This window comes from Eurosta solidaginis, chromosome 1 (assembly GCF_040869045.1).
Source record: "Eurosta solidaginis isolate ZX-2024a chromosome 1, ASM4086904v1, whole genome shotgun sequence".
Lineage (NCBI taxonomy): Eukaryota > Metazoa > Arthropoda > Insecta > Diptera > Tephritidae > Eurosta > Eurosta solidaginis.
In genome coordinates this window covers 4039341-4061854 of record NC_090319.1, presented here as the reverse complement: position 1 = coordinate 4061854, position 22514 = coordinate 4039341, and the positions used below count along the sequence as shown (strand labels likewise).

The 22514-nt window shown below is 35.2% G+C and overlaps 1 protein-coding gene across 1 annotated transcript in view; it reads right to left on the bottom strand.

Moving 5' to 3' along the window:
• The window catches only part of nAChRalpha1 (nicotinic acetylcholine receptor alpha1), a 248187-nt gene that overhangs the window by 220649 nt on the left and 5024 nt on the right, over window positions 1–22514 (bottom strand). The gene's annotated exons all lie outside the window — the stretch shown is intronic.

Sequence of the window (22514 nt, the reverse complement as noted above, 5' to 3'; positions counted from 1 at the left end):
CATGAGAAATGCAGCCAAATGCGTCCAACAATGGGAAGCGAATTTCTTTTTTTTTTTTTTCGTTTTCAAAGTTTATCTTATATTTGCGCTACTCGCTTACTTTTTTGTCCAATTTTTTCATTTAGCGCTCTACTTTGTGTTTTTCTGTGGACACTCCTCTTGCTTTTTGCTAACAGTGGAATGTATTGTTATAATGAAGATAGCGCAAGTTCTATCCTCAGGTGTTGTCGCTCGTATTTTTGTTTTATGTGTACACTTTCAAATACATACAATTTCAATACAGTAAAACTAAAAAAAAGCAGAAGAGTTCACAAAGAAATATGCAAATTATTTTTAGTTAAACGTGCCAACAAAATTCAAGAAATGGACAGCAGAAAGCGGCGAAAATATATTTTAGTTTTGTATTTCACTGCAAGTTCTTATTCTATTTTCAGTATATCCTTGCAGTTGGCAGAACACAGAGAGTAAATTGTGTCAAGCACTAAGCACTGAAACTGAAGACTTTAGCCAGTTTTTAATTTTTATTTATTTTTAATTAAAAATATTGCGTTTCATTTTTGTGAAAAAATGTACTTATGTATGTAATACTTCATATTTCCAAAAAAGAGCCTAGAATCAACAGAAATATTACAAACAAGCATATACTCAACAAAAAAAGAGAAAATGTACCCTATAGAAGTTTTTCCTTCAATTTGTATAAAAAATTGCTTGTAAGGACGAAAATTTCCATATATGTATATAATACAGGTTTCCTTTTGTTTCATTTTCATTATTTTACGCTCATAAACGAAAGAATTCGGATGGCACTTGGAGTATTCGAAGGAATACTTCTCCGGAAAAAATCGAAAAAGCTATCGTTTCCAAAAAGTCATCAAGTTGAAAAAGTTACCGGTTCGAAAAAAAGATCTGTTTTGTAAAAGGTGTTGGTTCCTAAAGAGTTATCCTGCCCGAAAGAAAAAACCGATTCCAAAAAAGTACCAGAATTGGAAAATGTGAATGTCAAAGATATCAGCCGACTCAGTGTAGATTAGGCTAAGGGCCTCCTTATGTTTATCTGAATCAATCGGCTTAGTATGTAGGTGCAGTATCTCATCGTAGTATCTATTGAGATGCTTCCTTATCACTCTGGGAGGCGGGGCTAGATTAATCAGTTGTTTGCTGGCACTTCACGCCTTGTGACAATTAATAATAAACCCAACGGATTAATACCCTCCAAAGCCCGCCAACCGACACGAGGGACGCATGCGCATGACGCACGGATTTTGTTTTTGCCGAGTTGTTGATAGGCGGATCTCGACGCTTAACAAACCTCCTTTAAGTGGAGCTCTTTTGCTTCTTTATTATGGTAGTGTTCAGGGGTCATAATGCACAAGTATTTGGCACACCTGGAGCCATTTCCAGTGTCTTATTTTAAAGTCAGGTAACCAAACCGGTGACGCGTATCCCATGGACTTTCGACTAATTGCTTTGTAAGTTGTTCTGTCGGCAAGCGAGTTGAGGATTTTGTTGTGGCTTTGTATTTTTGGTGCGATTTCGGAGGCATGCACTTTGATAGTGAGATTGTTATCAAACGCCACGCCTAAGATCTTTTGTTGAATGACAGTCGGTAGCGCAGCGCCATTCTCGTAAATGTCTATTACTTGCGGCATCTGTTCCTCAAATGTCTTAAACAGAGTGGCTGTGGACTTGGTGGTGAATAGTTTCAGATCGCATGGGGTGAAGAAAACAAAGACTAGGTAGACAACTATGCATTATGGAAACTAATTCATCTTTTGAGGGGCAAGGCCAAGTTGTAATTATCGTGCAGTCATCGGCATAACATATGCTGGTAGCTCGCTCTGGTTGTAAAAGGAGCTTTGATATGTATAAATTAAATAGAATCGGTGAGAGGACACCACCCCTTGCTTAATTTTCCTAGGCTTTGAGGACTCGCTCTTAAATTGAACCGACGTTTGCCAACCATTCAAATAATTTGCGGTGTATCTTTTTAGACAAGGGGTGAACCTTTTATGTGTGGGAGTTATTGTTGTTGTTCCCCGTGGTTGACTGTGTCAAACGTTTTAGATAGGTCGAGTGCCACGAGAACTGTCCTATGATGAAGTTTTCTTTTGTCGGATTGGGTGGTTCAGTCAGCAAATTATCGGTGGGTATTATAGGAGTTAAGCGCAGCGGTAGCGACATGCATTTTCCGGAATCCCTGCCGAACGCAAGTCGAAGACTTGGGTTTAAAATGAAGGAGGCAGAATAGTTTCCAACGTCTTCACTACTGACTAAATGAATGGTAACCACTCACCATCGTTAGCTGAGCTCCCGGGCTTTGGTATTGGGATTATTTTTGCCATTCGTCATCATTCTAAAATGACAGTGTTCAGTGTTTAAGCATGGGCATAGCTATTCCGTCTGGGCCTATTGATTTAGAAAAATCGGCCATTTTAATGGCTTCATTAATCTGCAGAAATAGCGAAGAGGTATTCTCTGATCGTGTTTGTGTTTATGTCCCGTTGATTTGTACTACTGCGTCTAGCCTTGTTAATTCAATGAAGTATGCTTTGTAAATTGCGGGCAGAAAGCGCTAGCGCATTTTTTAGAGTCCGACAAAAAAAATATTGTCAATGAATATTCAAATACTAACTAGCATGAATAACGCCACAAAATTCTAGTCAATAAGCTAGAATGTTTGCTGACTACTTTTGGCTGCAGGAAAATATATAACCAAACTATTTAAAATTTAGATTGAAGCTGTTTTCATGAAAGTAAATACCCGGAAGCTGGTTTTTATTTAAGACCATAGACAATAACGAAAGAAGAAAAATTGCAAAAACTTACTGCATATCTCAACTTGTGAAGCAAATGCGGATTCTACTTATCATGCACACCTATTTTCACAAAACCCTTTTAAGACTAAACTTAAACCCAATTTGATTTGGCCATATATGTATGTATGTAGAACAAAGAAGTTAAAGATTCATGTTTCAAGTGTATTTTTTTCTTAATTTAACTCTAAATGTTTATGTTTATAAATTTGTATTAGATACAGGAGAAATCACTAAAATATAAAAAAAAAATTACCAATAAATAAGAATATTAAGTGAATAGTTTACGGAATTTCCTCGAAAGCTTTTAGTCATTATAAAAGTGCACAGTCCGAAAACTAAAAGTTTTCGTAATGGATAATTTGAATTTTGAAAGTATTGTCAGCAAAGAAGATTTAATTCAATTTAGCTTCAAAACATGAAATGGGGAGTATTTTTGCCAAAGAATGAACTTTCGAGAAACTTATTGTTCGACTTAATTTCGTACGCCGTACAAGCAAAGTAGAACGGCTGCGTATTATGGGACGAAGGTTCGCATCGACTTTCAGTTGATACGCAATAAATGCAAAAAACTGACTGCGCAAAAAACAATAGTAATAATAAACAGTCATAAGTTGCAGACGGTGGTAACTTCGTTTATACGCAAATAAGGGGGCGAAAAAAGTGTGGAGTTATAAAAGAAATAAAAAAAATTCGCACAAAAAACACACTCGCCAGTCATAAACATTTGCCCAGCGAGTGTTGTACAAGCGAAAACCAACTTCCAAACTTTCAACCCATTAAAGTGTTGTTGCAGCAACTAAGTCGGTTGTGTATATGTATGTATTCCACAACTTTTTGAGTGAATCGGGACATTTCGCTCATTTGGACATTATTCCCGTTTGCTTTTTTTATTAAATAATGATGGCTGCTACTCAACAACGTACTCGGTGGCCATCAATGGGAATAAGACAACAACATACATATCAACTTTATATACATGTTTCGATATGTGCATGCGTGTGTGTATAGAAAACCATCACCCAACAAAAGAAGCAAAGGAGCTCGCATGAAACTTTTCTCATTTACTGTAGCACTGAAGCGTGAGGCGTTTTTCCCTGCGTGTGTGTATTGATTTGTGTGGGAAGGTGGGCACGTGTATCAAACCAATAACAACGATTCGAAAAGTGCTCGCAACCAGACATGGCAACAACCGACAAATAGATTTTAACCCGGCAGCAAATCAGTAAGTTTATGCACAGGCGAAGCAATTATGGCCACACTTACGCCACTAATTTGCAGAGGATCTATAAAAACACCAACAAATTTATGTATTTGTTTTCGTATGTACACATCTAGCGCTGATGGTAATCAAAACTTTTGCTTACTATTACAAAAACTAATCAACACAAATTTTTCAAACATTTTTTAACCGAAAGCTATTTTAACTATTACAAACAGTGTAGCTTTTATAAAAATTAAATACAAAACAGCTATTAGTAGTTATTAATGAAATGGTCTTAATTGACAGATAAATTAGTGGGCCCAATCGTTCTATGTCAGTCATGGTCAATCCACTGAAGCAGCGATTCAGAACAGTGAAGACATAAAACGATGCACTCACATACGATAATGGCAGAGCAACCAATTTAATCTATACGACGCGTTTTATCTCAATGTTAAACATAAATGGGCAGTGGCTAGCCCTCAGAAAGAATGTTCTTAACTCATTATATATAGATATCGAATGTTTTGTTTTAAAGGCATGTGGGCCCTCAAGGCAAAACCACTTTTTCATAAAAAACAGAAGGGGTTTAACACTTCTATAAAGTGATGTTTACATAAAAATTCCCAACTATCAATGCTTTATACATATATATACTTTTTTTATGAAAAGATAAATATTCGACTTTCGAAAAGCCATTTTCTAGACAAGCCGAACACTATTTGAAAATGATATTCCAAACAGAGAGAGATAGGGAGAAAGAAAGGCAAAAGAAGAATTTGTATAGATGGGAATAGAAGGAAACGGAGAAGACAAAAGAAACAAGGAAAAGAGAAAGTAAACCATGAGAAGATAAAATAAAATTAAATAGGATAAAAGAAGGGATAGTGGACAGCGGGGGAGAAAGAGGAAGAAAAGGGACACGAATGGCAAAAATAAGAAAAAGATATACGGAGAGAAAGGCATTAGGCAGTAGAAGAGAGAAGGGAATAAGGAATAAACGAATAATCGTCCTATCCGGTGTAAATTTAAAGGACATCGAATGGAACACTCCAGCATTACATAATTTGTAATGATATTAATAGTTTACTTCTTATCTTGGAGTGTTCGAATAAGACAGGCCTTTTATTTCACGTCGCCAGTCTTTTCGCTATGTAGGTTTGGTAAAATTTATGAACCACCTTTTTATTTGTCTGCCGAAATAATTCAGCTACGTGATTGTTTAACAAATGTTTGTAATCATAATTTGTATGCTATTACTTAGACTGTGAAATGGACATCAATATTCACACCTAATCTTTTCAATTTCATTCATAACAAACATAATCGCCATTTAATTGCAAAAATTTCAAAAAAAATTTTTTTTTTGAAATCAGTTGTAGTTATTGTGGATTCGAAGTTGAATGTCTCAGGTTTCTAGCACGAAGAGCACAAGTTTCTGGCTTCTGAAATTCAAGATGTCCGAATAGGTACTTTGGATTGTCGGAATTGCTATCATATCAGTCAATATATGCTTAATGCTTCTCAGGTTTTTGTAATAAATAATATGGTAAACTAATACAAATTAATATAAACCATCTAAAACACACTTAAGTCTACTTGTATGTGAAAAAAACAAAAAAACAAAATGCAAAGTGCGATATACCTCAGACGAAATTAAGGCCCAAGCTTCTCTTATGATTTGCATGGCGCTCCTTATATTTCTCCAACAAATTGCTGTTATGTGGTCTACATATTATACGTCGACTTTGAACGGCATCTGCAAAGCAAATAAGTTTCCACTGAAAGGCTTTTCATGGCAGAAATACATTTTGAAGTGTTTGCCAACTCACTGCCGAGGGACGAGCCGGACCGGCACTTGAACCCAGGACCTTCGGTTTGGTAGGTGGAGTACGCTACCACCACACCACTGCCGCCGCCATTCTCAATGTTTTCTTGAAACTCAAATTTAAGACTTTTTTGTGTAAATATTTCTCTGGTGTACAGTTTTGGCTCGCATGTGTAGCTCAGGGAAGATTTAGTTTAGTTCCTTATCCCAACACTTTTGGGGCTTCTGCCGTATTTTTGACATAACTGAGGCAACTGCAGGTAATTTAAATTTAAATATAAATATGTTGCTCATAAACGCTTAACATGCTTAATGTTGTTTACTGTGCTTCCGCCTTAGGTCATACAGCATACTTTACAAAGGTCAATAATCACATAAATTCATAATCCGCGAGCTTATAAGGTCATGCATTTATGAGCATTTAAATTCAGAAATTCAAGGGTGAAATATAAAATGAAAGCAAAGCTAAAAGATTGGAATTTCTTTTAGTATGATTTTACTTACAATATTCCAAAAGCTATAGCAATATTTACAGTTATACCCTAATTTCAATAAAACTTTCTAGATCCATACTTGTTTGACTTTTGTTGTAAATTAATTAAATTTCAGTCATGGAGGGAAATAAAAGAACCCATAAACATAAATTAAGTACAAACGACATTTCAGTCAGCTCGACAGCCGTTCACTCCCAGATTATTTGCATCATTCGAAAACACATAAAGTCGCGCAAAGTAAGGGAAATGTAATTTATTTTTACAAAAGCACAATTTTTAATGGGACTCCCTCAACCTCTATACACTCGAATGCTTCCCACACATATTCGCACATACAATTAAACAAACCTATGTATGCGTAGATAATTAAGTATTGTAGCTTTAAAAATTGCTACATTGTCAGTCAGTTATTGTCTCAGCTTTCGTCACCCTCTGCTACAGTAAAAACAATAGTAAAATACTTTAACTATGAATAACAAAGGAATTGCGATGTTTAAAGTAACAATAAAATCAAAGTAAAAATAGTAATGCACAGAAATAAACAAAATTATTGCTTCAACATAGGCGCAACTCAAAACAAGTCTCACTGCCATGCAAAGAGGGGTGTGCCTTTGTGTGACTACATATGCATACGTACGACTACAAACGTAAACATACCCCGCAGTCAAAAGCCAAAGTAGTCAGCAAACATTCTAGTTCATGGACTACAATTTTGTGGGGCTATTGATATTGGTTGGTGCTTGAACAGTCCATTGACTAGAATTTTCGAGGTTATTTAGTCAGTTTTTGAATAGGTTGTTGAGTAGAACTTTGTGGCTAGTTAGTATTTCATTTGAATTTTGTCTGTTGAACTCGATGAACTGCGCTAATTCCTACTGCAGATTAAAGAAGCCATTAATAGGGCTAATCCTTCTAAATCGATAGATCTTGATAGATAGGGAATAGCTATGCCGATGCTAAAACACCTTGGACATAAAGGCATCACATACCTAACGCATGTTTACTACTTGTCATTCAAGCCCTGGTCATTTCAAAATAATGAAGAATGGTAAAAATAATCCCAATACTAAATTCCAGAAGCTCAGCTAACAATGGTCGGTCATATATATGGATGTCATTCATTAAAAGACAAATATTCTATCAGCACGGCTTCCGTAAAATGCATATCACTACCACCGCGTCAAATGCCATTAACACCCAAATATATTTCGGACTGAACTAACCGAAACTCCATCATGGGACGGTGGTTATGGCACTTGACTTGTCAAAAGCTTTTGACACAGTTAACCACCGCGCACTACTCCAAGAGGTATAAGGAAGAATCTCCGTATGCACTACAATGAGATACGGCACCGTCCAACTCAGCCGGTTGATCCAGATTAATATAAGGAGCAGGGGCTGAAGCTGTTATTCCTTTTATAATATAATTCCTGGCAAAACTATTAACTTTGGACTTAAATATACTTTGATCAAGATAAAAATTATTTTCAGATTTTTATTTTTTGAGTCCGATAGAACTAGTTAAACTCGGAATTTTAAAAATAAAAGTCCGGAAATAAAAGTTAAATCCGGACTTTTATTTTTTAAGGCCAAAATAAAAGTCCCGCTTGATAACAAAGAAACGGCTTATCCGAATTAAAAAAAATTTTTTCTACTCAAAAAAATAAAAATACAGATTTTACTTTTATATGTGGACTTTTATGGAAAAAGTTCGAAAAATAAAAAGGATGCATGATTCGACATGATATTGCTATAGGGATACCTGGGAACTTAAACATTTTCACCTAGGACAATTTTTGACCAGGACTTTTTCCACTCCGAAAAAATAATTATTATTATTTTCCGTCCCTGATAAGGAGGTCCTAATCCTAATCCACATTGATTCGGGAAGTAGCTTCGCTAGGTCGCGCCCGAACAACACTTTTATCAATATACTCTTGCATAAACTAACTAGAATGCCATCTGGTATAATGCTGGCGAGAGACTGACCAGTGTATAAATTGGTATGACTCTGATGCATATTCTTACTAGTATGTTATCTGGTAGGATTCTGGTGCATATAATTGCTAGTTTATCAGTAGGTATGATGCTGAAGCAGCGACGGGCAATTGATACTTCATAGCACATCGCCGTGTTAAAAATAACAGTTGGTATAATGAAAAAAAAGCAGAACCCCAACTGGTTGGGATTTTTGACAAACTAGTATTCTTCTAGTTTACAAATAGTTGGTTTCACTGCAGGGTATGTAACGCGTCAAAGCAAAAACAAATTTACTTACATGCTCATAAGTACTCACAGAGCGTTTTGTTGCCAAATTTTATGTTTGTCATTTTTCCTACTCAGTCCAAATATTTTATAGATTTATTCATTTAAAAATGTAGTCATCACAAAAACATTGTTTGCATTGCACTCTTTGAGTGCATATTTTCTTTCTGATGTGCAATTTATTTTTATTTTCGCCTGTTTTAGGGTTAGTTATAAGAAAGAAATTCAACATATTTTTGATGTTTCCATAATGTGTGGTTTTCTGAGGGCAATAACAATTTACTAACACCACATAAAGGCAAAAAAAAAAATAACGTGCTTTTTACTGGGACAGTAATAATGGAGACCCAAACACATTGGACCCAGAAAATAGTCTATATTTTTGCACCTATTCATGAAACTTAGTTTGAAGAAATTTAGAATGAAAGCAAAATCAGCTAAAAGAAAGAAGTGAATGAAACAGAAGTGTAGAACACCATCTAAACAGTGAGGCGAGAGTACTCCCCATCCCAATTATCCATTATAGATCAATAAGTTATTACCGCGAGTTCGAATCCAGCTCAAGGCCTAACAATACTATTTTAGCACGGGAAAAAAAGTGTCAATAAATTTGCCGAATTGCCACTCTAACAGATCGCTGTTTTGATCTAGGTGTGCAATATGGCAAGTGGCGTCATATGGTGGAAGGTCACATCCTTTAGTGAGTAGTAGTGAGATTTGAAGATTCATGGACACAGTTATGGCAAATCAGACTAGTGACGCCTACTGTCTTAAACGAGAAAATCAGTCAGTTTGTTCATCTAGTTACATTTTTCACAATAAAAGCAACCGAAAAAATTAAGTTCAGAGCCAGTGTTGGAACCCCTAATACCGCAATCTTTTAATGTTCCGATATGTGCAGAATTATAAGCAGCCTAGAACCTACACATTCACCTAAAATAATTGTATTTTTACCTCGTCGACATGGACAAAGCTTTTATAATTGAACTTAAATTACTGACTCCATCGGAAAGGTTACAGTTCCTTATCTGCCCCTCCGAATTATTTCAGTCCCTCCTTTTCCTTAGTGAATTTACGATACACTTCGGTCAACTATTGGATATTGAAGATATGAAGTTTTTGAAGCGGTAACATTTGACGTGAAACCCGCATTTATGTGTTACAGCCTACACTGCGTATACGTAACATTTTTCGTTTTTTGTTTTTGTAATTCCCTTACTCGTTTTCCATATCAGTTGTCGGCTTAACTTATTTGTTAATCGAGTTTTGATCGGCTTAAGGCTTAGCATTTTCTTTTATATAATTTTGTATGCATACGTGAATATATTTGGCTACATTGAATTGCGCTTTTGATACTTGATCTGTTCATAAATGACACTTATCTTCAGATTTCACTACATATTTATTACATGCAGCAAATATAAGAAAAGTCCACGCACACAAAAGTATGTGTGTATGTATGTAAATACAAATGTAGAAATCATGTTTAAGCCATTCATGTGGTTGGCTTAGTTGTCATCATTACTGTCAGCCTGCATATCCGCTTTCAAAATTTGTTCGTATTATAAGTGTGTATGTATGTGTGCACCCAAATGTAAGTTTCTTTCGTTAAGTGTCAATGTGTCGTGTGTCACTCCTGGTTTTATGCTGCTGGAAAATTGATATTTTAGCACTTTAAAAGGATATACGTTTTAACTCGTACACAATAATCTAAAAATACACTCGTTCGCTTACACCCTCATTCTACGCTGGTATCAACATTCACTTTACCAGTTATGAAAATGACAAACAAGTTTTCGTATTCTTATTGCGGATACCAGTGTTACTAGCAAAATTTGTGGTAACGTCGCGGTTCCACACAAACTTGCACGTTTTTAAGCAAAAGATTTAGCTCACTTCATTTCATTCAGATTTGCGCATTTTTTTTTTTTTGAAAGTTTAACCGTGCAGGCCAGAATCGCGGCTACACAAAGTGGTAACGATCTCCGGTTACAAAATACTCCGATAACAAATTTACCGGCAACGTTCGGAATAAAGCCGTTAATAACAAATGCTTGTTTGTGTTAAAAAGACAGAAAAAGGCAGTGGTTGGAAACAAAATCTCGGATCGGCAAATTAAAGTCAGACGCAGAGTGCTGCAAACAATTTTCTGTTGGTTTTTTTTTCTTTTTGAACGCGCTTTATTTTTTTTCCACATTTTAAGCCCATTGTAATATGAGATCTGCGAAGGGTTTTATTTTTCACAATACGATATTGAGGTTTAATTTGGTTTTTTTCATAAATGGGGCACGCCGCCTACCACACCGAATATCATGGGTTCACGCCCCGGTCAAAGTAGCATCAAAATTTTAGAAACAAGTTTTTTTCAATTAGAAAAATTTTCCTTAGCGGGGTCGCCCCTCGGCAGTGTTTTGCAAGCACTCCAAGTATACTTCTTCTATGCAAATACCTCAGTGAAAACTCATCTGCCTTGCAGATGCCGTTCGGAGTCGGCATAAAACAAGTACGTCCCGTACCGCCAACTTGTAAGAAATATTAAAAGGAGCAAATTAAGAATAATATTTTTGCAATGAATTCAGACTTATGTGGTTGAAAGTCTTCGTTCCAAATAAATGGGTTTCAAAATCGTAAAATACGTCTAGCGAAAATGCAGTGGCTTAGCTATCATCGCCTAGCAAGAGAGCTGGCAGTATTGGTGGCGCATGACGATTTTTTACAAACCATGGTCGCGAAGTTAAAAAATTTGATAAGGTCGCTTATTTTGGGCCTTACAAATATAATGGAATGAAAAAACTTTTATCAACAGCTTATTTTAACATCTACCCATTTACTGCTTTTATAGCCATTAAAGTGATCGGGTTAGCTTGAAGCTAAATTTTTATACTCAGTTGAGCAGAGCTCACAGAGTATATTAAGTTTGACTGGAAAACGGTTGGTTGTACAGGTATAAAGGAATCGAGATAGATATAGACTTCCCTATATCAAAATAATCAGGATCGAAAAAAAATTGATTGAGCCATGTCCGTCCGTCCGTCCGTCCGTTAACACGATATCTTGAGTAAATGTTGAGGTAAATTGATGAAATTTGGTACGCAGGTTTCTGAGCACTCATCTCAGATCGCTATTTAAAATGAACGATATCGGACCATAACCACGCCAACTTTTTCGATATCAATTATTTCGAAAAACCGAAAAAGTGCGATAATTCATTACCAAAGAAAGCCAAAACGATGAAACTTTATAGATGGGTTGACCTTATGACACAAAATAGAAAACTAGTAAAGTTTTGGACAATGGGCATGGCACCGCCCACTTTTAAAAGAAGGTAATTTAAAAGTTTTGCAAGCTGTAATTTGGCAGTCGTTGAAGATATCATGATGAAATTTGGCAGGAACGTTACTCTTATTACTATATGTACGCTTAATAAAAATTAGCAAAATCGGAGAAGGACCACGCCCACTTTTAAAAAAAAAAAATTTTTTAAAGCAAAATTTTAACAAAAAATTTAATATCTTTACAGTATATAAGTAAATTATGTCAACATTCAACTACAGTAATGATATGGTGCAACAAAATACAAAAATAAAAGAAAATTTCAAAATGGGCGTGGCTCCGCCCTTTTTCATTTAATTTGTCTAAGATACTTTTAATGCCATAAGTCGAGCAAAAATTTACCAATCCTTTTGAAATTTGGTAGGGGCATAGATATTGTGACGTTAACTGTTTTCTGTGAAAATGGGCGAAATCAGTTGAAGCCACGCCCAGTTTTTATACACAGTCGACCGTCTGCCCTTCCGCTTGGCCGTTAACACGATAACTTGAGCAAAAATTGATATATCTTTAATGAACTTAGTTCACGTACTTATCTGAACTCACTTTATCTTGGTATAAAAAATGAACGAAATCCGACTATGACCACGGCCACTTTTTCGATACCGAAAATTACGAAAAATGAAAAAAATTCCACAATTCTATACCAAATACGAAAAGAGGGATGAAACATGGTAATTGGATTGGTTTATTGACGCGAAATATAACTTTAGAAAAAACTTTGTAAAATGGTTGTGACACCTACCATATTAAGTAGAAAAAAATGAAAAAGTTCTGCAGGGCGAAGTAAAGAACCCTTGAATTCTTGGCAGGTATTACATATATAAATAAATTAGCGGTATCCAACAGATGATGTCCTGGGTCACCCTGGTCCACATTTTGGTCGTAATCTGGAAAACGCCTTCACATATACAACTACCACCACTCCCTTTTAAAGCTCTCATTAATACCTTTAATTTGATACCAATATCGCACAAACACATTCTAGAGTCACCCCTGGTCCACCTTTATGGCGATATCCCTAAATGGCGTCCACCTATAGATCTATGGCCCACTCCCTCATAAAATACTCTTTAATGCCTTTCATTTGATACACATGTCATACAAACACATTCCAGGGTTTCCCTCGGTTCATTTTTCTACATGGTTATTTTCCCTTATGTTATCACTATAGCTCTCAACTGAGTATGTAATGTTCGGGTACACCCGAACTTAACCTTCCTTACTTGCTTTCGTTAAGTTTATAGAGAGATTTTGTATGCTACTTATTTGGTAATTTTTATTAAATTTAGAACAATCCGGCAAGTTATTCAGCTCAAGTTTCTATGCAGAATAAAATCCAGAAACTTTATCTTTTTCGCTAGCTTGTGAAACAACGCACTGAGTATTTATCTCATAGATCTATATATACGAGCCGGATTATTTACTTGGAGATATACACTCCAAAATAATGAGTGAAATTTTTCAACAAAAATGTGGAATCAAATCGACCTCAGTAGATGTAAAGTGCCGAAGGCTTCTAAAAAGAGGACTGTACACTCACGACGAGTATTCTGACTGCACACTGCCTTCTGGCATCACATGCCTTTAAATTGGGATTGTTTAGTGATAGCAAAATATGAAGTACGGGTTAGAGGAGGACACGATCGAGCACGTTTTGTGTTCGCGCCCTGCGCCAGGCTAAGACTCCAGCTATAAGGAATGATACAGCTGTCAGACCTATAAGCAGCAAGTGGCATGGGTCTTAGAAAGCTTGTACTATTTGCCAATAGGACGGAGTTACTTTATAACACACTACGGACACATTCAGTCTATGTGAGGTCCTCGCGTACCGGCCAGTTCAACCTAACTTAACCAAGATATAGCGTCCGAAATATACAGGTGAGCTATTTCTATTTAACAACTATACTCTGCAAGTGCCCAAAAAATATAATTAATTCTAAAATTTTAAGATTTTTTATCAAATCATATAAAGAATTAAATTAAAACTCCAATTTCCTAAAAAAAACAACAAAAGGCGTCCTAAGCCTAAAATCTGAAAAAAGGATTACACAAAAATGTGAATATGCATCTCGAAGTACCTTTTTAACATAAAGTTATAATTCTAGCCCTTATTTGAATTTTCTAGGTAATGTTACTCGTACTTATGATTTGAAGATATATTTTCAATATATATTTGAAGTCGATTGTATTTGAGTGCAAACTATCAAAAGTATTTACTTGACAATATCTTTGTTAACTTAAATTTGTTATAAGCATTTGAGTACTTACTTGTACCATATACACTAACAAAAGTACACCCTTTCCCAACGCATATACCATATTCTTTTATTATTTTCGCTTTTATGAAAAATCAGCAAAAATATTTTATAGCTGCAAACACAAGCATAAAATATGAAGTAGACAATTTGTAAAAGCATAAGCGATATTGTTGCAACTTTGTTGTGTTACGCGTTTGGCACGTTTAGGATAAATGTGACATTTTGATGCTTTACGATATTCTTGATGATATCGAAAAAATGCCATTTCAAGAAAACCAAAAATGGAAGAGATGTAGAAAATCAAATTACAACAAACATTTTTTGTTATAAGGAAAAGGAAAACACCATCTCGCTTGTTAGCTGTGGACGCCATTTGTTATTTGTAAATTTTTGGTATTCTCTCAAGTGGCCGCTTTGTCATTTAGACACTGTCAGTTACGCTAATTGACGTACCATTATTATAAGTTTTCTGCTCGTCCAAATAATGAAATTGCGTTTTTCTCGATATAAAAAACGGGAGTTAGTATGATAAGATGTCGTCAGTCAAAACATGGTTATACTGTTCGTGTTTGGTACATAGATTTGCAATTATTTTGGTTACAGTTAAAAAAAATTATACTTAGCAATATCAGCAGTGCTACCTTTCTACGTCGTGCTGATGTTTGTTACTATTTTCGCTTAAAATCCAAAATGAATAAATTAAAAATATGTAATTCTTTCCCGCGAGATCCTGAAATATGCAACACTTTGAGGAAAAAAATGCGTTTAATAATTTTCTTGTTTTTTTTTTTAGCAATAAATATAGAATAGATACAACTTAAAGTGAAAAAATGTATTCTGCGAAAACAATTAAAATATTTGCATGTAATGTACAGGTATGTAATATGATGTCGAGCGGAATATCAACCTTGCTCGGCTGCCAGTTTGAAAGTGCCCTTCTCCGTAATATTTTTCAAAAGCGCCGTATTTCGGAATTTGTTTTAAGAACGTACTGACTAAGAATGGTTTTCATACATGCCCTATCTTACTTCAAAATATATTGAATGTATGGTAATATAAGCCTATTTTGAAATTCGAAGTATAGCGTTTTTGAACATAGTTCTTATATAGGGCGTTGGCCTTCATAAGCTTTCTGGCTTAGGGCGTTTTCGAAACTGAAGCCATGATAGAGTGATGTTCCCCGTAGTCCTTGTTCGAATATGTGATGTGATGCGATGTACTTTGATATATTTATATGTGATTATATTCCATACATATCGTGGGACCTCGTGGTTTTGATCGCTATATAATATAAGGAAAAGTAGAACTTAAGAAATTTGTAAGCGGAATTACATATGTGATATATTATAACATGATGTGACGCACTGCTGTGTGATTTGGTATGATATCGCATAGTATAGTGGTTTAATTTAATCATATGTATTTAATTAGCGAGCTTTGCTCATATTGCTTTATGCAATGGTTTTTATACTCAGTTGAGCAGAGCTTACAGAGTATATTAAGTTTGATTGGATAACGGTTGGTTGTACATATATAAAGGAATCGAGATAGATATAGACTTCCATATATCAAAATAATCAGGATCGAAAAAAAATTTGATTGAGCCATGTCCGTCCGTCCGTCCGTCCGTCCGTTAACACGATAACTTGAGTAAAAATTCTAAAGTCACCCCTGGTCCACCTTTATGGCGATATCTCGAAAAGGCGAACACCTATAAAACGAAGGCCCACTCCCTTTTAAAAATACTCATTAACACTTTTCATTTGATACCCATATCGTACAAACAAAGTCTAGAGTCACCCCTGGTCCACCTTTATTGCGATACCTCGAAAATGCGTCCACCTATAGAACTAAGGCCCACTCCCTCTTAAAATACTCATTAACTCCTTTCATTTGATACCCATATTGTGCAAACAAATTCTAGGGTCACCCCTGGTCCACCTTTATGGCGATATCTCGAAACGGCGTCCACCTATGGAACTAAGGATTACTCCCTTTTAAAATGCTCATTAACACCTTTCATTTGATACCCATATCGTACAAACGCATTCTAGAGTCACCCCTGGTCCATCTTTACGGCGATATCTCGAAAAGGCGTCCATCTATAGAACTTAGGTCCACGCCCTTTTAAAATACTCATTAATACCTTTCATTTGATACCCATATCGTACAAACGCATTCTAGAGTTAACCCTGATCCACCTTTATGGCTATATCCCTAAATGGCGTCAACCTATAGATCTATGGCCCACTCCCTCATAAAATACTCTTTAATGCCTTTCATTTGATACACATGTCATACAAACACATTCCAGGGTTTCCCTCGGTTCATTTTCCTACATGGTTATTTTCCCTTATGTTGTCACCATAGCTCTCAACTGAGTATGTAATGTTCGGTTACACCCGAACTTAACCTTCCTTACTTGTTGTAATTGATATTAGAGAAAAATTGTAAGTTTACAAACGGCGATGGTTACTAGGACATGTTTCTGAATTTCACTTCTTCATCAGCTAGCTTTTCGGGAGCTGAGCGTTGAACTCGAATCTCCAACATTCATATCAGTGCAAGCCTTTAGCTGCTAAGCCATATGAATGTCCCGTTGTTCGCTGTACAATTGGTGTCTAAGAGTTGCCTTTTTGTTTATATTCCTTTTGATCACCATGTATTATGTGATTTGTTAAAATACATTTCAGGAGATATTCTGTTATTTTCCTTTGCGAAATTTAAATTAAAGAATTGGAGATATACATCACGCAGAAAATCATTTCAATTATATAGATTATCAAGATAAATGTCTCACTATTGGCTAATATTTTTCTCATTCGAATACTGATTGAATTATTCAAATTAAGGCAATACATAAACGAATAAATCAAATAGGGAATCACAATTAACCAATTCGTAAGCATAATCACAACTGATGCATATATCAACTAAGTAGGATCTAACTCCCCAGAAGAGATATATAACTGCATATAAGAGCAGCAGTACGAGGGGAGCGTGAAGCTGTCACTTCAAAAAACGTATCAATATGTTTACAAATTAGCAACAATTTACCAAATATCAACTATAATAACACACAAGAAAATGTATGCAAATCTAATGAGAAGAAATAACGCATAACAAATAAATAAAACGCCATAAGCAGAAGTAGAGTGAAAGAACGGAGAATGGGGTTAAAAGCGTAAAAAAAAATCACGTCTCCAGTCTGACTGGTGGTTGAAGTGGCAAGATACAACAATTTCTGACTAAAATGAAAAAAAACTAAGAGATGGAAGAACAAAAATACGAAACAGTAACAGCACAGAAAGAAGTATTGAAGAGCAAAAATTGTTGTGAATACTTAAATACATACATATGTATGTATATACATCAATGTGACTAAATGTGTGTGTGGAAGTATTTCTTGTATGACAAAAAAGGTCGAGTCGGGAATTACGAAAGCGAAATCGTCATTACACAATCGCGTTTAAAGTAATGTTAACGTTGTTGTTGTGTTCGCTAAATACTACTGCGAGGCTGTCACTCCCCCAAGCTAATATTCATTCGAACGGAGCGAATTAGCTACGCCAACGCACAATTACATTGGAGAAAGATGTACTTAGAAATGGTAATATAAACAAAACATTTCCATTTAATTTCGGGCAATCATTGAGGGTTCGATGTCAGTGTCTGCTTATGCGTTGCTGGCGAACCTTATTATAAATATTAGTAGATGAATACATACAAGTTGAAAGAAATAAACAAAAATTGGGTAGCCGAGTGGAAAGTAAGGAAAAAGTTGAAATATAAAAGGAAAATTGTAGGGTGGCCGCGGTGGTGTGAAGGTAGCATGCAAGCCTTTCACACTAAAAATGATGCTGGGATCAAGTATCGGAACAAGCAACGTCAACATAGCTGGCTAAGAAGTCATCTGTCGCAAACTGGAAAAGAAGCTTTGCCTAAGTGTCTAACTGTGAAAATACAAAATTTCTTTCAACTCGCTCCTTGTGCGTGACACACCTGCCAAATATTATTGCTTAAGGTCGAATAGACTCAGAGGTAACTATAACGATTTCAAAGAAACTTTCCCCATATAGGTAAGATAGTGCCCAAATAACTTTCAAAATAGTACCGAAATATTTCTTAAAATAAGTCACATATCGAAATCGTTCCAAAGCAAATCTTTTAAATAACATATGGTGCTTTTCACGTCATTTTTACTCTCTCAAAAAACTTCATAGCTCAAAAATTCACTAATGTTGGCTGAAGTTTCAATTACCTGTGCAAAGGTGTGGCGTACAAATAAATTTTAGATAATTCTTATAGATTTTTTTTTTAACTTTTCAAAAAGGAGTATTAAAAAGTTTTAACAATGTTTGATTTGAGTTTTTTTCATGTTGCTCAAAATAGAGCCCATTAAATTAAAATTTTTTTGTGCATTTTTTCTCTTTGAAGCTTTATAAAAATTGACGTTGCAAGCAACACTAAACAAATCAAAATCGGTTCGTATTAAAAATAAATTGATAACAAAAATAGTTGAAAAAAGTTAAATTTTAAAAATTTAGTTCATGGCAGACCTGTAAAGTACTGAGTACATACTTGTACTAGTACCAAATAAGTACAAGTACTCAAGTACTTCAAATCTAAGGACAAAGTATAAGTACTACAGTACTTGTACTTCGAATCCGAAAGTACAAGTAGATATACTTCGGAAATACTTGCAAGTACACGAAAGTACTTTTTCTGATAAAATATGTCAGTTTGATTCATAAATGGAAAATCAATATATGAGTAAAATTCATATTGGAAAGCAACAAGAAGTAAAACAACATATTATATAAGTATAGATTGTACAGCAACTAACAATATTAAAGTAGTTTTGTGTTTGCCTTCATTAGTACTAGCTCTTCAAACGAAAAGTCCGTCATTGTATGCCTTCTAGGACTGCAAACAATGCCTGCTAAGGAAAATAAACGCTCTACTGGGTCGAAGGAAGCTAAGGGCGTATTCATTTTGAGTGACAGGTCTTTCATAAGAGGACAACTCTGAAATATATTGAAATCTGTTGATGTATCATTAAAATAGCTGTAAAACTCTTCTTCAACCAATTTGTCAAAGTTAGGTGATCATCAGGGTGTTGGTTCATCCGCTTCAAAACCGTTCAATACTTATCAAAGCACTTCGAAAGTCCTTACAAGTACTTTACTTGTACTTCAACAACTAAAGTACAAGTACTTCGATACTTGTGCTTGTACTAATTTTTCGAGGTACTGATATTTGTACTTGTACTGCTACTTTTTTACAGATCTGGTTCACGGAATATGGGCCGATTCCTTTTTTTTATTACTGTACAAATGGAGTCCATGTATTCCTTTATAAAAATGTGTTGAACTTTCCAACTGTAGCACGACGGAAGCCGAATGGTTCAAATATTATTCTGAAACAGCCCCAAAATGTCCCAAAATAATAAGCTTAAGCTTTTAAGAACAAAATTTACTTAAAATTAATTGTTCCCGACCTACTGTATATCAAAGCGCAAATTTTATTTAAACCCATCCAACTGTTCTCGAGTGATTAAATCACAAAATTTCTAACAAACAAAAACATATCGCAAACATTTGGAAGAATTTGGCTAACATAAGACAAACTTTTGAAATTACTGTGATTTTTATTACACAAATCGGTAGGTACAATTTAAGGACTATCCTAAAAAATTTCTAAATAGTTTTCTGACGAATTTAACACCAGCAGACTAGAGGGTTTACAAAATACCCGCGGCCGGTATGCCTGTCGTAAGAGGCGACTAAAATACCCAAATGACACAATGGGCTGTGCAGCGCAACCCTTTCAAGATGTTGCCAGAGCAATTTATAGCTTCTCCATCTCAATTGTCAACCCGTGGCGAATCCTGTTTCTTTAGCACAATAGGACCTGGCGACCCCAATTTCCTTATGAAATTAGGGGCGGGAGGGCAGTATGGCCTAGAATGTTCGATGTGATCATATTTAATCGTTCACGAGATGGTCGGGCTTGTACCTGAAAGCTACTTGTTAGCGGAGCATACGAGGATCTATATCCGAAAAAGGACTATCAACATCGATAATGCACCTTCGGGGAGTGTCTTTATCGCTACAATAATTTTTTTATTTTTTTTATTTTTCCGTATCTTTTTTTTTGGACACAATTTTCGGTCTTTGCCGACTCTATATCGAACTAACCCAAAACGTAGCTGGGACCATAAAAGAAAAGCGTACCGAAACCGTAACCAAATTTAAAAATATGACTTTATGAAGCTGGTTTCTTGATCTTTTTTGAAACCGAATCCCTAATGCAACTATAACTGTGCTGAACCGTCAACCCATCTCAAAAATATTTCTTCCCTCGCTTGTTTTGCAAAACATTCCTTTTTATAAATATTTCACATTTATGCCGTTAGCTGCAATAAACTCTGTCACAATCCACTAACCTCGCCTGGTAAGACATATTGCACCCATTTTGTTTGAAATTATTCATTAGGTATATAAGAAAGAGAAAATTTAATGCTTTTTAAAGTCCCATCAAATATTATACAACAATTGTTGTCATCCTTAACTATAATTGTTAATGCATTTGTCGAAATGAGCAATTTTATTTCTGAATGCAGCAGGAAGCATTTTATCGTCAACAAAAAATGAACAACAGAAAACATACATACATACATAGATACATACCTACTTATGTATATTCGAACTAAAAAAGCTAGTTGCAATTATATCTGGCTCGTAGCTGCGCATTTCATTGTGAATGTGAAAGTCTTTTGTAGTCAGTTAATCTCAAAGGAGGAAAGTTCATTGAACTTTAACTTTTATGTGAGACCATAAGCCATTGTTAAAATAAACTAAGTGAAATGCCGGCTGCAGGTGAAAAATATCCTAAAGAAGCTTGAAATAATAATGCTTAACTCTGGGGATTGAGTGTTTATAGTAGAGCGTAATCGCAAGCGATGGAATGCTCAACAATATAACTCAACATCTTTTTATTCACGTTGTGTCAGTGTAGAGAGAGCAACTTGCGTACATTAACTCGTCAAATTTTATTATAAGAAAATAGTTATTTGTTACGAAAAAAATATTTAACAAGTAAATGTGTCTAAGTTCAGGTGTAACCGAAAGTTTTATACTCAGCGTGAGCTTCAATTGCACATTTCATTTCAGACAAATTACTTTTCTACATATGACGTGGCACCGCCCGTTTAAAAAAAATGTCTCCGCATTTCCTCTTACAATAAAACTTGACAAGTGAAATATAATTTATTCAAAACTATTTTTTGCTAAGTTATAGCTTATTATTCTAGTATAGGACCCTTTTAAACTTGTTTTATATCTAAGTTGCCGTGGTCTTTAACCGATCCTGTCCATTTTTACTAGAAATATTTCTTGCTATAGGAAAAATTTGTGTACCCAATTTTATTAAGATCCGTTAATTTTTCTTCGAGTTATGGCTCCCGAAACATAGAAAATGGCTTAGTGATAAAAGGGGCGGTTCCACGCCCATTTTTTTTTTTTTGTAATTTGAAGTTTTTCCTATTTATTGTTATAAATCCACTTTGGAAATGAAATACCATTGATATAAAGCTATTTTTGCAAAGATAAAGCTTATTTTATTCGTCCACAACCCTTTTTAAAATATTTTATATAAAAGCGGGAGTTGTCCTTAACCGATTTCGTTAATTTTTCTTAAAAGCATTCCCTATAGTGAAGGCAACATCTCTGCCGAATTTTGTTACGATAGGTTTAACGAGTTTTGATTTATGATTAATAATATTTGTAAAATTGATCTTATCACAAGTGGGCGGTGCCTCGCACATTTTACAAATTTTTTTTAAATTTTTATCAAGAGCCCCAATATCAGTTCACATGTAAAATTTCAGCTTTCTAGGTGTATCATTTACTAAATAATCAGGTTTTTTGTGTTTTCCAAAATGTTATATGTATATATAAAAATGAGCGTGGTTATAATCCGATTTCGCACATTTTCAATACCAATCTATTCTGGGTCCAGTTAAGCTCGTATACCAAATTTGGTGAAGATATCTCAATATTTACTCAAGTTATCGTGTTAACGGCCAGATGGACGGACGGCGGACAGACGGATGGACAGACGGACGGACGGACGGACATGGCTCAATCAAATTATTTTTCGATACTGATGATTTTGATATATGGAAGTCTATATCTATCTCGATTCCTTTATACCTGTACAACCAACCGTTATCCAATCAAAATTAATATACTCTGTGAGCAAAGCACGCTGAGTTTAAAAAGTACACATAAGAAAACAAGTAAGGAAGGCTAAGTT